Here is a 13,214-nt window from a genome sequence, read left to right on the forward strand (position 1 = left end):
CAACAAATCGGCATTCACCCGGCACACGGTGTCATCCATATTGAGATTTTGAGGACTACATGGGAGCATGTTTGTGCTGCTTAAAAGCCTCTCTCTGTGGGCAAATGCATGCACAAACAGACAAAACCGCAGTACCATAAATAAAACATCAGGAAGCCGGGGTCAGAGCACACAGTCAGCCACAACACTGCACTCCTGGACCATTTAGGGTTAAGAGCTTTGCTCAAAGGCAACGTTCTTGAGGAGAAGGTTTGAACATATTGTTGCTCTTGTATTCCCTCTTTTCCAGTTGGTGACATCATGGTTAGTCTAATTTAAGGTCTGGCATGCCTGTTACATTTCTATATCACACAAGCTCTTTCTTGTATATATTATGAATGCCCATTTAGCCTACACATCTTGTGTGGATGCAGACACAAACACACAACCCTACTGAGAGAACAATATCTGAGAGAGTCCATAATGAGTACACGGCAGCCTCTTTCTGTCAAAACCATGCTCGGGATAAGGGCACAGATACACATCCAGTGGACAAGCCTAAGGGACAGAAGACACAGAAGAGCACACACATAGATATGCACACATCTGACACACACTCACAAGACAAATGAACTTCCAAAATTAGCAAGCAGAGTGGAGATGTGTTTCTTTTTCTACAGTATCTTTACCTTTTTATTATATTCGTGTGTACATGTGTATGTGCGTACGAGTGTGTTCATCACTCGATTGGTCCGGTAGGCCACTGTCTGACGCGACCGGGAGCAGCAATAATGAAAACACTGCTGAGGTTGCCTAACTGGCATAGCACTCCATCACACTGACTCATTGGGAACAGCAGCACACACACACATGCTCATGATCCATGCAGAAATATGCTGACATATACAGTCCCACACGTCACTTCATACTCTCTGCTCTTGGTGCCTTTTATGCCATCTGTCTTCTACATGCACGCACGGAGACACACATGCACACATGCAAACACTCCTTTTCTCACCCGGAACAGAATGAGGACACACACAGCCACACAAAGCAACACATCTGGTTAGACCACAGCACTGCAGTTCCTGCTGCTGACGTACCACACACACAAGGTCTGGATGCCTTGCTGAGCGCTCTGCAAGCAAACAGCCGTTAGATCTCCGTCAACTGTTGTTAAAACCATATTCACCTCTTTATCCAGCTTCAGGCTATTTTTGTTTCCATAAACTGTATTTTTAAGGAACACTCGAATGTTTCAAAAAACACTTATCGGCTTTCATGCCAAAAGTTACACGACACCATTAAAAGCGCTCCTTGTTTGTATGGTAAATATGAAGTTAAACCAATGAGAAGTCAGCTTAGTGTACACTGTAGGCAGGTGGGAACATCTCACTCAGCTTTATACCTAGTTAACAAAATCTGCCCGCCTACAGATCGGGATTATATTCTGAACTACTTATAGGAACTGCACCTGGCCAAGAAAAAGTACGGTGCAAAATATCCCATCTGGTCCTCCTTATAGTTATATTTTTTATGCATTAAACTTATTTGTTTTGTTTTTTAACATGTCAGTGTCAGCTGCTCTGTTTCCAGTCTTCATCTTTAGCCAAGCCAGTACTCTCCTGGCTTCGTCATCATAATTACTATAAGACTGAGTGGTATCGATCTCATCATCTATTGTTCTCATACTGTCAGTAAGCATACAGCACAGATTTCCATTTTCTTGGCAAACAGTTCTGGGAGACCGTTTATTCAACCTTAATCACATTTTTGTGCCCGTATTATTACTACCTCTAAATGTGAGCCTTATTCTTATTCTCCTCTTTCATCCCTTTCAGAGAAACTCTTGTGCAATAAGAGTGTGGCGTGCTGTCAATTTAATCTGGATGGGGTGACGTCTGCATGTCTGCCTCAGAGGGAGAGAAAGACAGAGAGGTGGAGTTAGGCAGAACTACGCAGCTGAACTTTTAATCCTCTTAGTGTCCTCAACTATCTATCTCTCATTCATCTGTCTTCTGTCTGTCTGCAACTAACCACTCTTCTACTTATTGTATCCATCTGCCTATTTCATGTAGCGCTAAATTACCTCTGAGGTTGAGATGAATACATTTCATTTTCTTTCTTGCTCTCTTTTGCTCGCTTCCTGCCTCATCCGTGACTCAGCCCCTCTTTCCTCCCTCCTTTATCCGGCTCCTCTATGTGCTCTTCCCTCTTTACCCTCTCCATCTCTTGGGCCCCCTGCAAGGTCGTTCCCAAGGACGGCCTGCTCCCAGCATCCCCTGCCTGATAGGCCGATAGGTATTAAAGGACCGCTTCCCCTGGTGGAGCACATGGCTCAACTACAGCTCTGCTATAACGCTGTCATCATTCCCATCACTCCCGAGGCTGTTTACTGTACTTCCTTCTTGCACATACACACACGTGCCAGCTCACACGCATCAGTGAATCCAAAGGCACAGCTAACACAAGATGCTGACAGTATATTATGCTCGCATTCATACGCTAGCCGGATTCTTAAATCAGGTGGGGGCTGCTTGCTACTCCACACGACAGGCCACTTATCAGAGTGACAAAGGATGCATGCCTGCAAATACACCGATGCACACAGGCAATGAAAGAAAAGTACTTGACCCATGCTGACAGATAGCCAGCACTGTCTGAACTAAGCAAACCTTTTCCTTTACTATAACCTAGTGTGACACAATACAAGCTCAGCAGACCTGAAAAATACAAAGCGAACAGCTTTAAAGCAGCTTGAGCGGTGAGACAGTCAGCAATTTGGCCTCCATGGACGACAAATTCGGTCTAATGTGCTGTCTGGAATAGAAAGAGGATAAAAAATCTAAATTATTACAGTTGAGCTGTGAAGGATTCCTAAAAAATGACTGCACCACTCATCTGCTAATCTGCTGAATAATCATAGTTTTTAAAAGCCATTTTTAAAAGCGGTGACCTCATTTATGAGCCAAATTGACACTTTGTGGCATTAAATACAGAAGTCCTGTGCTTTGTTATATCTCATTCAAAAAACAAAAATTGATATCAGAACCTGGCCGACCATAGAAAGCTTGGCAAGTCAAAGCAGTCTCCTGGAGAGTAGAGGATAAACAGCACTGATGGTAAATTTCAATGCCAAACTATTGGCAGTCTCCAGAGTTCCCACATTTGTTTGGGGCAGGATCATTATTATGTGTGACAGATGCTGGGAATATAGGGAATGACTCCATAAATCCAATTTAGATTTTTAGCCTGTTTGGACTTCTTCTTTGAAATTACACCAGTTTTTTATTTCATTCTATTGTGTCACATAGTCAATGAAAACACTTCACAGTGTGCGCGTTTTGTCTCATCAGTCAAGAGAATATTTTCCCAAAAGTCTTGGAGATTATTGAGAAGTTTTCTGGCAAATGTCAAACAGTTTTTGTCTAGTTTCTTTCTTGTTGTTGAAACATGAACTCTCACCTTAACTAAGGCAAGTGAGGCCTGGAGGTCTTTAGATGTTGTTCTGGGTTCTTTGTGACTTCCTGGGTGAGTCATCAGTGCGCTCTTGGAGTGACTCCTGGGAAGGTTCACTACTGTCCCAAGTTTTCTCCATTTGTGGATTATAGTTCACGAGATTCCCTTTAGAAATGACTTTGTAACCTTCTCAAGACAGATAGATATCAGTGACACTACATCAAAGCAGTATGTATTGCTTTTTGAGATCTGTTAGTTTACTTCATTTTGTCAGACAGCTTCTATCTAAGGGATTTCTTGATTCAACATGTCTGGGAGTAAACATGCCTGGGTGTGGCTAGTGAGTTTAGTTTCATTAGCCAAACCCAGGCTTGATATGAACTCAGCTTTTCAAAAAAATGTGGTTAATAACAATTAATCCATGATTTAACAGGAGGGACAATTACTTTGGACCAGTTTCCTCTTTCGAGGTTTCATGTTTTAAGTTAATTCTGATTAAGATAAGGTGAGGGGCTCCCTTTTGTAACTTAATATTTACCTTAGAAAGCCAGCGTTGTATCAGCCTTTTCAATCAACTCAACAGTAAATAGTTTTTCTCAAAACTGCAAATCCACAAATGTGTTTTACACATCTATGAGGATGTTTTAACTCCATCAGGCCTTTCTCTTTACCACTCATACAGTTTAGGGCGTCTGGATCTTATCCAGGCTGAGATGTACATTGGTAAACCCTGTGAAGGTTGCCAGCCGGAGACAGACAACAGACAACAGTGATAACCACTGCACCAGCATGGTGGCTGTCACATAATTGATACCATCATCAGCACAAGTTTCACATTATGTTTCTTAACTACTGCTGCTTGGGATTGAATTAATTATGAATGTGCGCAGGCTGCACACTGTCAACATATTACTCAGTCTGCTATTAATTTTGTTGATCGCTTTATCACATTCTTAAGTTTCATTATGGTATGCAGAAGAGTTTAGTAAAATCATGGCAATCATAGTAAAATCACTTGCTTTTAAAAAATAAAATCAGGATTTTACTGTGAGACATGAGTTTTAAAAGGAAACAAAGTAACAATTCATTAAAAAAAAAAAACTTTACTGACTAACCTTGAGAATTTTTTGAATGTGTATTCTTTGGTTGAGGATATCCAGTGAAAACAAACACCATGGACTTTATTTATTTCTAAAATTATCTTCCAAAATGCCAGTAACGTCTATTTAACTTTTGGCTAAAACATGAAAGAACTCCAAGGCACTCTCTCTTCAGATAAAACTGAAAGGCCTATCCCTGAAAACACTGGATATTTTCTAGTTATCTGCCATAAATTGTTAGCTTCCCTTCTATGACGAGAGTGGAATATTCCACCAGTGAAGCTCCACCAATAGGAGGAGTCTTAAACCTGGACAGACGCGGGAGATCGACACCAAGTCAGAAACAGTCGCCACATTCAATCGAAATCAAACAAGATAACACAAAGAACCATCAGTCATACACATGAATGCGTCTTTTAAGTCAAATAAGGTTTATAGAAAAGGAGTAAAAATCTAAGTCCTCAGTTAAGCTGGAGTGTTTAGTGGCCTGTCATTATAAATCCAAAAAGCTTCCCTTTGGTATTTAACCTTTGTTTAACCAGGCAGGTCATTTAAAGAAACCTTGCACTCACTTCCAGCCGCATATTTTTTCTTTTGTCTGTATTGCAGGAGCTTAACCCACACTTCAAAATAATCCTTGTTTTTCCAATACATTGCTTTAGTGTGTTCCCTCAGTTCATCAAAGTCCGAAACAAGCTTTTTTAACTTGAGCCAAAATAAAGAAAAGAAAAAACACAAGGCAGCCCAGGCTTCAAGCCAACTTTCTTCTGATTTCTCGACCCTTGAGTTGTCTGCCTGACACATAAAGACACTATCACCTCTCTTTGAGACTGTACAGGCCCAAAGGCAGAAAATGTGGCATAACATGTTAAATTACAGCAACTATACAATCACTGCCTGTTTATTAGGTGCACTTTTTCAACTGCTTGTTGATGCAGATATCTAAGTAGCCAATCGCATGGCAGTAACTCAGTACAATAAGCCACATATACATGATCAAGATGATGTGCAGAAGTTCAAACTTAGCATCTATGTGCTGTTGAATGTGGAAGAAAGGTGATTTAAATGACTTTGAATGGGGAATGGTGGTTAGTGCCAGACAGGCTGGCCTGAGTATTTTAGAAACCGCTGATCTATTGAGATATTTCAATACAACCATCTCTGCAGTTTACAGAGAAAGGCCTGAAAAAGAGAAAATAGTGAGTGAGTGAGTGAGTGAAGATGACTTGTTGATGGCTAGCTGCAGGAGGAGCTAAAAGGGAGGCACCAATAACTCAAATAACCACTCTGTACAACCGAAGTATGCAGAAGATATTTCTGAATGCACAACATGTATCGATCCTTATAGCAGATGGCCTGCAGCAGCAGAAGACTACACTGGGTGCTGCTCCTCTCAGCTAAGAACAGGAAACAGAAGCTACAATTCACACAAGTTCATGAAAATTGGATAACAGAAGACTGTAAAAACTGCTATTGACAGAACTAAAAACAAGACATTCATAATCTACCAACTGCACAACCATCATGTCAGAATAGGACCAAACAAAGAACTATATTGAGACACCATTGCAAAACAATCACATATAGTTTTGCAGTCAATTTTAAAGCGCGTTGTACCTCAGACTAGCTCTGCCCAGATCAGTGTCTATATGCAATATGTGCAATGCCTAATAATATACCATTGGAAGTAATGATGGGGGAGAACCTCTGTAATCAAGTGCATTGTAGGCGTTGCTTAAGAAAATACAACTTTAATTGATGTGAAAAGCCTATTTTGACGTCTTTTTTGAGTGAGAAAGAGCAGCGTTGCTGCAATGCTTTAACAGTGGGAAATGAGGTAATGGGCATTTATGGTCTTAATGGAACTTTAAGTGTGCTTTAAGTGCACACTGAGAATAAATACCTAATAGTAGGCCGTTACATAAAACGGAAAACAAGTGGATGGATGTTTAATGTCTAATGGCCTTGCACACTGAGACTTTGAAAGCACATTAAGTGCATTTTACTTTCATTCACAGTTCTTTTACTCATTTGTGTTTGTAAAAAAAATATAACAGAGAAACCCCTGAGCTGAGTACAAAGAAATGAGCAGCTGATAAACTTTGTGCGAAAATGCATTAACCAAAACCACAAAAATGGATTTCAACAATCTGTTCAATTTAATAAAAATGAATTTAAGTTGCAGATGAACTGAAACCACTAAGAGCATGACATTATTAATGGCTTTTTTGCAGATATTACTGTGACTGGTTTGTGAGAGGTATTTTAAGTTATGGCAAAAGTAGCAAAAAAAATGGTGGTGAATAGGATGCAGAAAGGCTTTGATGTAGTGGCTGTGGTGCTGAAAGGACAGCTACCGGACGAGGCGGAGGAGTCAGGAAGGAGGGAGGAGAGGAGGAGAGGAAATGCTTTAGAACCAGATGTACAGACAGAAGGAGAGAGGAGGTGACTGAAAAAGATTTACTTGATATAATTTGAACAGTAGGAAGATGAAGTCGTGTTTAAATTTGGCTGATTATCAAATAAATTGGTGAATAACTTCAATATACTGTAAAAGTATATGGGTCTACTGAAAGCACCAGTTTTTTTCCTTTCTTGAAAAATCCTTCCTCTGTCTTTGTTTTCTAAATTGTATTCTGATACTGGCAGCAGACAGTCTAATAGCACATAGCAGGATAGGCACAGACATAATTAAAAACCTGATAAATAGCTGGGCGTCTGAGGTCTGGCCACTGAACATGCTGCTTTGCTGGCATAGATGCCTGGAGCAGTTACTGTCATCACTGACACCTTTGCTTTTCCTGCTATTCAAAGTCGCAGGTTTGCAGGTTCAGTCTATTACAAAAGGTTTGCATCTTTTAATATTGGACACTGTGCTTTGATGCAACGCCATTTTTAGCTTCTGTCTCTTTAAGTTCCTCCTACGCATTTGTGCTCAGTTGTGCAGCCAATAGCAGGATCGGATTTTGGCATTTTAGCCTTTATTGTATAAAGAATAATATAGCGAGTAAATAGGATAGTGGGCTGGATTGGCACACAAGAAACACCCTGAGGGCGACTGGATCCTGCCCCTGTAGTAACTTCTTGGCATATGGGTCACCTGCTCAGCCAGGTGAGTTGTAGCATAACAGGACAATTGACGTGTAATGTTCGAAGCTGAAACAGATTCAGAGTACGGAGTAAGCAGTCGGGAAATAATGACAGAGTTTGAGCCAGCTAGCTGTATGTGGATTTAGTTGAATCAAACTTTACTATTTAACACACTACCATAAATGGTATAAGAGGGCATTATGGTGGTGCATTGCATAGTGATGGAGATAGGTATCGAAAGAAAAGGCTGGCTTCCAAACAGGGCGCTTATTACTTCCCTTAATTAGACGTCCTGTAGCACTTTGTGGACATGCACAGACTGTGCTTAATTATGACTCTGTCTTTTATCATTCAGTGAAATATGTAAAATCACTTATAGTAAATAACAGGGACAGTTAGCATAGCTCAATTAAATAGCTCCCTGAGGCACCACCAGCTGCAGAAAGAGGTAAGACATGATCCTCCTCACTGACTCTTAACGAGTTCCCAATATTTCTAATTTCCAACTCTACAACTATTGGACTATCATATAGTTCACAGTTCAAAATATTTGTTATTTCTTTTATACAGGGCTTTGACACAGACCCTCCACCAAGTTTCTTTTCCTTTAATACCCCCCTTCTCCCCATTCAAGTAAAATGTCTTCTGATTGGCTGCTTCTGGAAGATTTGCAGCTAGGAGGGGCCTCTGTGCTCACAGCCAGAGCTCTTTACCTAAGATTAGGCATATAACCTGCTCGCTGACATCATACAAATCTAATTGTAGAAAAAACTGAGCATTTAAACAGTCTGAAGCTTGAGCTTTTCTCTGATAGTTATTACCTGTATATATGCTGAGCTCATAATTTCAAACTTTGACCTTGTTTAATATGAACATCCACCTTTCTAACAATATATATGACAGAATCTAAGTAAAAGCATTATAGATAATATATGTCTGCTGCTGATATCCAGTGTGCCTTCTGCATTGTTACAAAAACTGCTTACACTGTACTAAACCGCTGATACTGAGAGGACAGGAGAACATGCAGACTGAGAGGACTGTAGGAGGACACACTGCAGGGGGCTGACTCTCACATAACCTGACTTTTTTAAGCTTTTTCCAACCCCGTGATTCATTTGCTCATGCTGCTGAGTAGGAATCACGTATGAGTAACCAGGTTACTGACGTTCCCTGCAAACATTATGATATGATCCACATAACTTAAAATCTAGTTGTATGTGTGCAGTTGTGTCCTCTGCTTGGGTCATCTGGGTGTCATTGAGCCAGAAGGTTTAACAAAAGAAAGCCTCTAATAAGGAACAATGACCTACACCCTGTGATGTCACTGACGTGGCAATCTAACAAACAAGACATTTTGATATTACTGGCCTGCCAGTTTTAAATCCCAGTGTTTGCTAAACAATGGCAGAGTTAAGGTGCTTGGGTTTCCTCGAGTTGCACAAACAGATGTGTCTGTAAGAGGTTATGATGTTCACAATAATGGAATCCAAGTTTTACAAAATGCTTGTATTTGTTCCTTTCAGCTTTTTGTGGGAGTCTTACTTTTGAACATCCCCAAAACAAGTGGGCTGAGCTCCCACTACCACAAAAGTGAAAACTTATTCATAAGTATTAATTATTCCTAACACAGACTGATTCAGGACTCTAAAGTTTCGAGATCTGCCCCTGATAAATATAATACAGCTGTGAGCAGGTAGAGGGCCTTTAACATGAGTGAGGGTGACATGTAAAACTAGACCATTCAGTTTCAGGAAAAACCACTTTGGACTGCTGTGATTGCGAAACCTGGTCTGTGGCATGCTGCTAAAAAGTCAGTTAAGAAGCAGTTAAAGTTTTCATGGTAATAAAACCTGTCAAAATTTCTCTGAAATGGGCTCAGCACTCCTCTCGCAAAATGGCTTTTAAAAGTCAAACCGTAATTCGTGTTTACATGAAAGACGACATCTGACGACCTCCCCTGGACCCTTAATGGATGTTTTTTTGTAAACCATTCATAAAATAATTAAAAATGGTACAACATATGTCAAAACACTACAGAACACCACCGAGCCGATCATTTTGGTTTTTGAGCAGTGCAGGACTAGTTAGGTGCAAAGGTTTCTTTTCTTTGGTTTTATTTCAATAGAGAAAAACATATAGTAGGATTGCTTGCTTTGCAACAACCCCACCAATAATCACCAGGGGTTTCCTTATCATTGTAAAATGTTTATTCTCTTAGGTTTATAAAACCCTGAAAACCTTTGTGCTTGCCAAAGCAAGTTGTTAGATTTATACTCTGAAATAAATGCTTTTATGTAAAGGCAGCAGTCGTACATAGATTGAGAGGGTGAATAAAGATAAATCACTCTCTTTCTGTTTATTGTCTGTCAAACAAAACTACTCTCCATCATTTTCACAGATTTCTGTTTTCTAATCTGCTTTTCTTGTGTTCTGTATCCAATTTATGATACGTCTTCTGTCCTTCCCCTCAGTGCAGCTGTATGATAACCACAGCTTCACTGCCAGTCCTGTATCAATCCATCCACGCTAAATCCCAGAGGAATTTTCCACCACCCACCTGGCTCTGTTCTCCTTCATCCATGTCTTATTTCCCTGCATTCTTTCTCACGCTTTCTTTCTGTCATACTCCTTAAGCCCATCAGCCTTTCTATCATTTATCCTCCTGCCATCTCCTTCCTGCTCCTCTCCGTCTTTCTCTCTCTCCCCCCTCTCACTTCTCTCTGCGTCTCCTCTTTTCCTCCCTTCTCCCTGTTCTGGACACTGTGAGTGGAACACAGATTATGTCAGACATTTATAAAACCGGATTAGCTAGGATCACCTTCACACATGCACACACGCACGCAAAAACAGATGACTTCGTACACCCCCACTCAAACCCTAATTTTAGCTATCCATAGATACACTGCAATGCCAAAAGTATGCGGACACAGCTGTTTACATAATTACTAGCAACGTATGCTGCACTTCTGGTCCTTTTCTGCAGTTATCTGAACTAAATCTCCCTCCAGGTCCAATGAGGATGCCTACCAATACAAAGGAAGGGTCAATAACGTGCTTGCACAGAGCAATGACACTAACCCTGTCCGACACCTCTGGGATGACCTGGAATACTGACAGCTAGCCAAGTCTTATTGCCCAGATACACTACTTGTCCTCACAAGCCCCTCTGTTGCTGAACAGGAGCAAATTCCTGCAGCCACGTTTCAAAATCTTGTGAAAAAGATGAGTAAAAAATGCAGTAGAAGCAATAATGCCTTTTAATTATTTTCTATTCTGTGTGGACATAGTGTTTTAATGCAAGCATTTTGCCATTAGGTATGTTGAAACTAACAAATACTGCATCCATACATACATATGCTATTTCCGTCTGATCCATGCAGTTTTTCCCCACATGGCCTCCACACGCACGACCTATGACTGCAAAACCCCATGATATACACCATTCACCTACAAAGCCTCTGACGTCATATTGTCCAAAATAACTGACTATGCACTCGTGACACAAGCACATGGCACTTGAAGCCATGCAACTCTACGTCATTACTTCATGTGAATAAGTCAGACGCAGCAACGCGAGCAGAATCCACAGAATCGGTAAGAATAAAAATATGAGCCAGCTTTCTCTCTGTGCCATCTCTCGCTTTCCTTCTCTCTCTTATTCTTTTCTCCCTGCATCCCCCACCCTCCCTCACTCAACCCTCAATTTCTGACTCAGCAGAACAAGACAGATACAAGGTCATCTGACTGCTGTTGCTGTGGAGCACTCGATTTGGGGGGATTCTTCCCTCCCCCCTCTTTCTTGTACTGCAAGGCGGGTAAACGTTGGGAGGTAGAGAGGCTGAAAGGAGGGAGAAACATCAAGGCATGACAGAGGTTATGGAAGGGTACAGCTGGCAGCCATTTTAATTCAAATGAAAAGAACTTTATTAGCAGCAACCACACTGACAATGTCACCCTCACTGGCAGCACTGAGTGCTTCAGGATCAAATTATTAAGCCTAGCTGTGCATTGCATATATGGGCTACATATCTATTTATTTGATGCAAGGATTTTGTAAAGCTGAAAGCAACAGAAGCTGTTGAGATAAGGGTAAAAATAATAAAGATGTTCTGCATAAAATATCTACATGTACAATGTGGTTGCAGAGTGAAAACTGACAGTCAGATTTAATCAAGACTGCTCCCCATCCATGAAACCCCTGAGGTTTATAAGCATATGTTATTACTGGCTGGATACTAAACTGCATTAGTGTTGTGCATTTCTTATATATCTCGTATAGATTATCAAATCACATTGCTAAACTGCTCAAGCTTTACGGACATATCTTTAGATGGATACTATTAAAACCCGATTCTTCATGAAACCACAATAGAAATGTTTGGGGGGAAAAATACAAACAGAACATTCCTAACAAAAGACAGCTTGTACAGTTGAGTATATCTTGTAATAAAGGATTAGATAAAGAGAAAACATGATGCTCTGGAGCCTTCTCTTCCACCAAACCAGCTGAACACAGAGAAGGTCAAAATCTTAGAATTTTCCACCACAGTGACAGAAAAAGCAGGTTAGGTTAGGTGTGCATATTCATGTTACTTTTCATAGTGCCGGCACTGACTTTAGGGTGAGCATCCCACAGGCAGAAGAGTGGGTGGTAAAAGGTCAACAGCCAACATTTATCTGGATTTACACAGAAGCCTGTTATTAATACAGACGGGGCAAAATGTTCTTTGAAATCAGATCTTAGACAAGCAGTGATGGAAAAACAAAGTGTCAACGTTTAACATCTTGTTAGTGTTGTATGAGTGGGATTTACCAGAATGTGCATTTGAAGCTTTACCCCGTCCATCTGGTTGTTCGGGAAGGTTATGAAAACACCAAGCATCCACAAACAAAATGATTACTCACTGCTAATTGCATCTCATTGCGTCTTTACTGATTCATACTTCCCATATCAGATTAAATAATAAAAAATAAAAATGCAATGTGCACCATAACATCTTGTTTTAATAAAGCATCACGGCTGACTGACCTCCAACTCTGAGCTAACCTCATTCTGATGCTCTGGGGCTTCACGGGGCTGAGTGGTCATCGTCTGGACCCACAGCAAGAAACCCAGTGAGGCATGACAGCAATCTGCTGCAGGGACAGCACGCGTGACTCCCAGCTTTCCCTTGCAAATCAGGCATCGCTGTGCATGCATGCATAGTATATATGTGTGTGTGTAACTTAGCAACTCTGCATGTGTGCTTCCACTGCAGCATCACGCCTTCATTCCAAAGCACGAAGAGGAAAAGAAAAATGTACGACCAAAACCATCAATGATAACTCACTGCTACACACGTGCCAGCTGCCTGTCATTTTTGCATGTCCTCTGTTTGTCTCTCTTTCATGCTCTCTGTCTTTGAACTCTCTGGCACCGTTACAGAAAGCAAAACTCATCCCAGCCTGTCCATCTTTCTGCCTGACCAGTGTTTAATGAATGCAGTCTAATTTGTTAGACTATCTCATTAATCTGAGTGTGTATCCTTGCAGAACCGGTCAATCCTGTGTGTGGGATTGACAGCTAATCTCATAAATGTCAAG

Source organism: Aulonocara stuartgranti (assembly GCF_965226115.1).
Source record: "Aulonocara stuartgranti genome assembly, chromosome: 11".
In the NCBI taxonomy this organism is placed as follows: Eukaryota; Metazoa; Chordata; class Actinopteri; order Cichliformes; family Cichlidae; genus Aulonocara; species Aulonocara stuartgranti.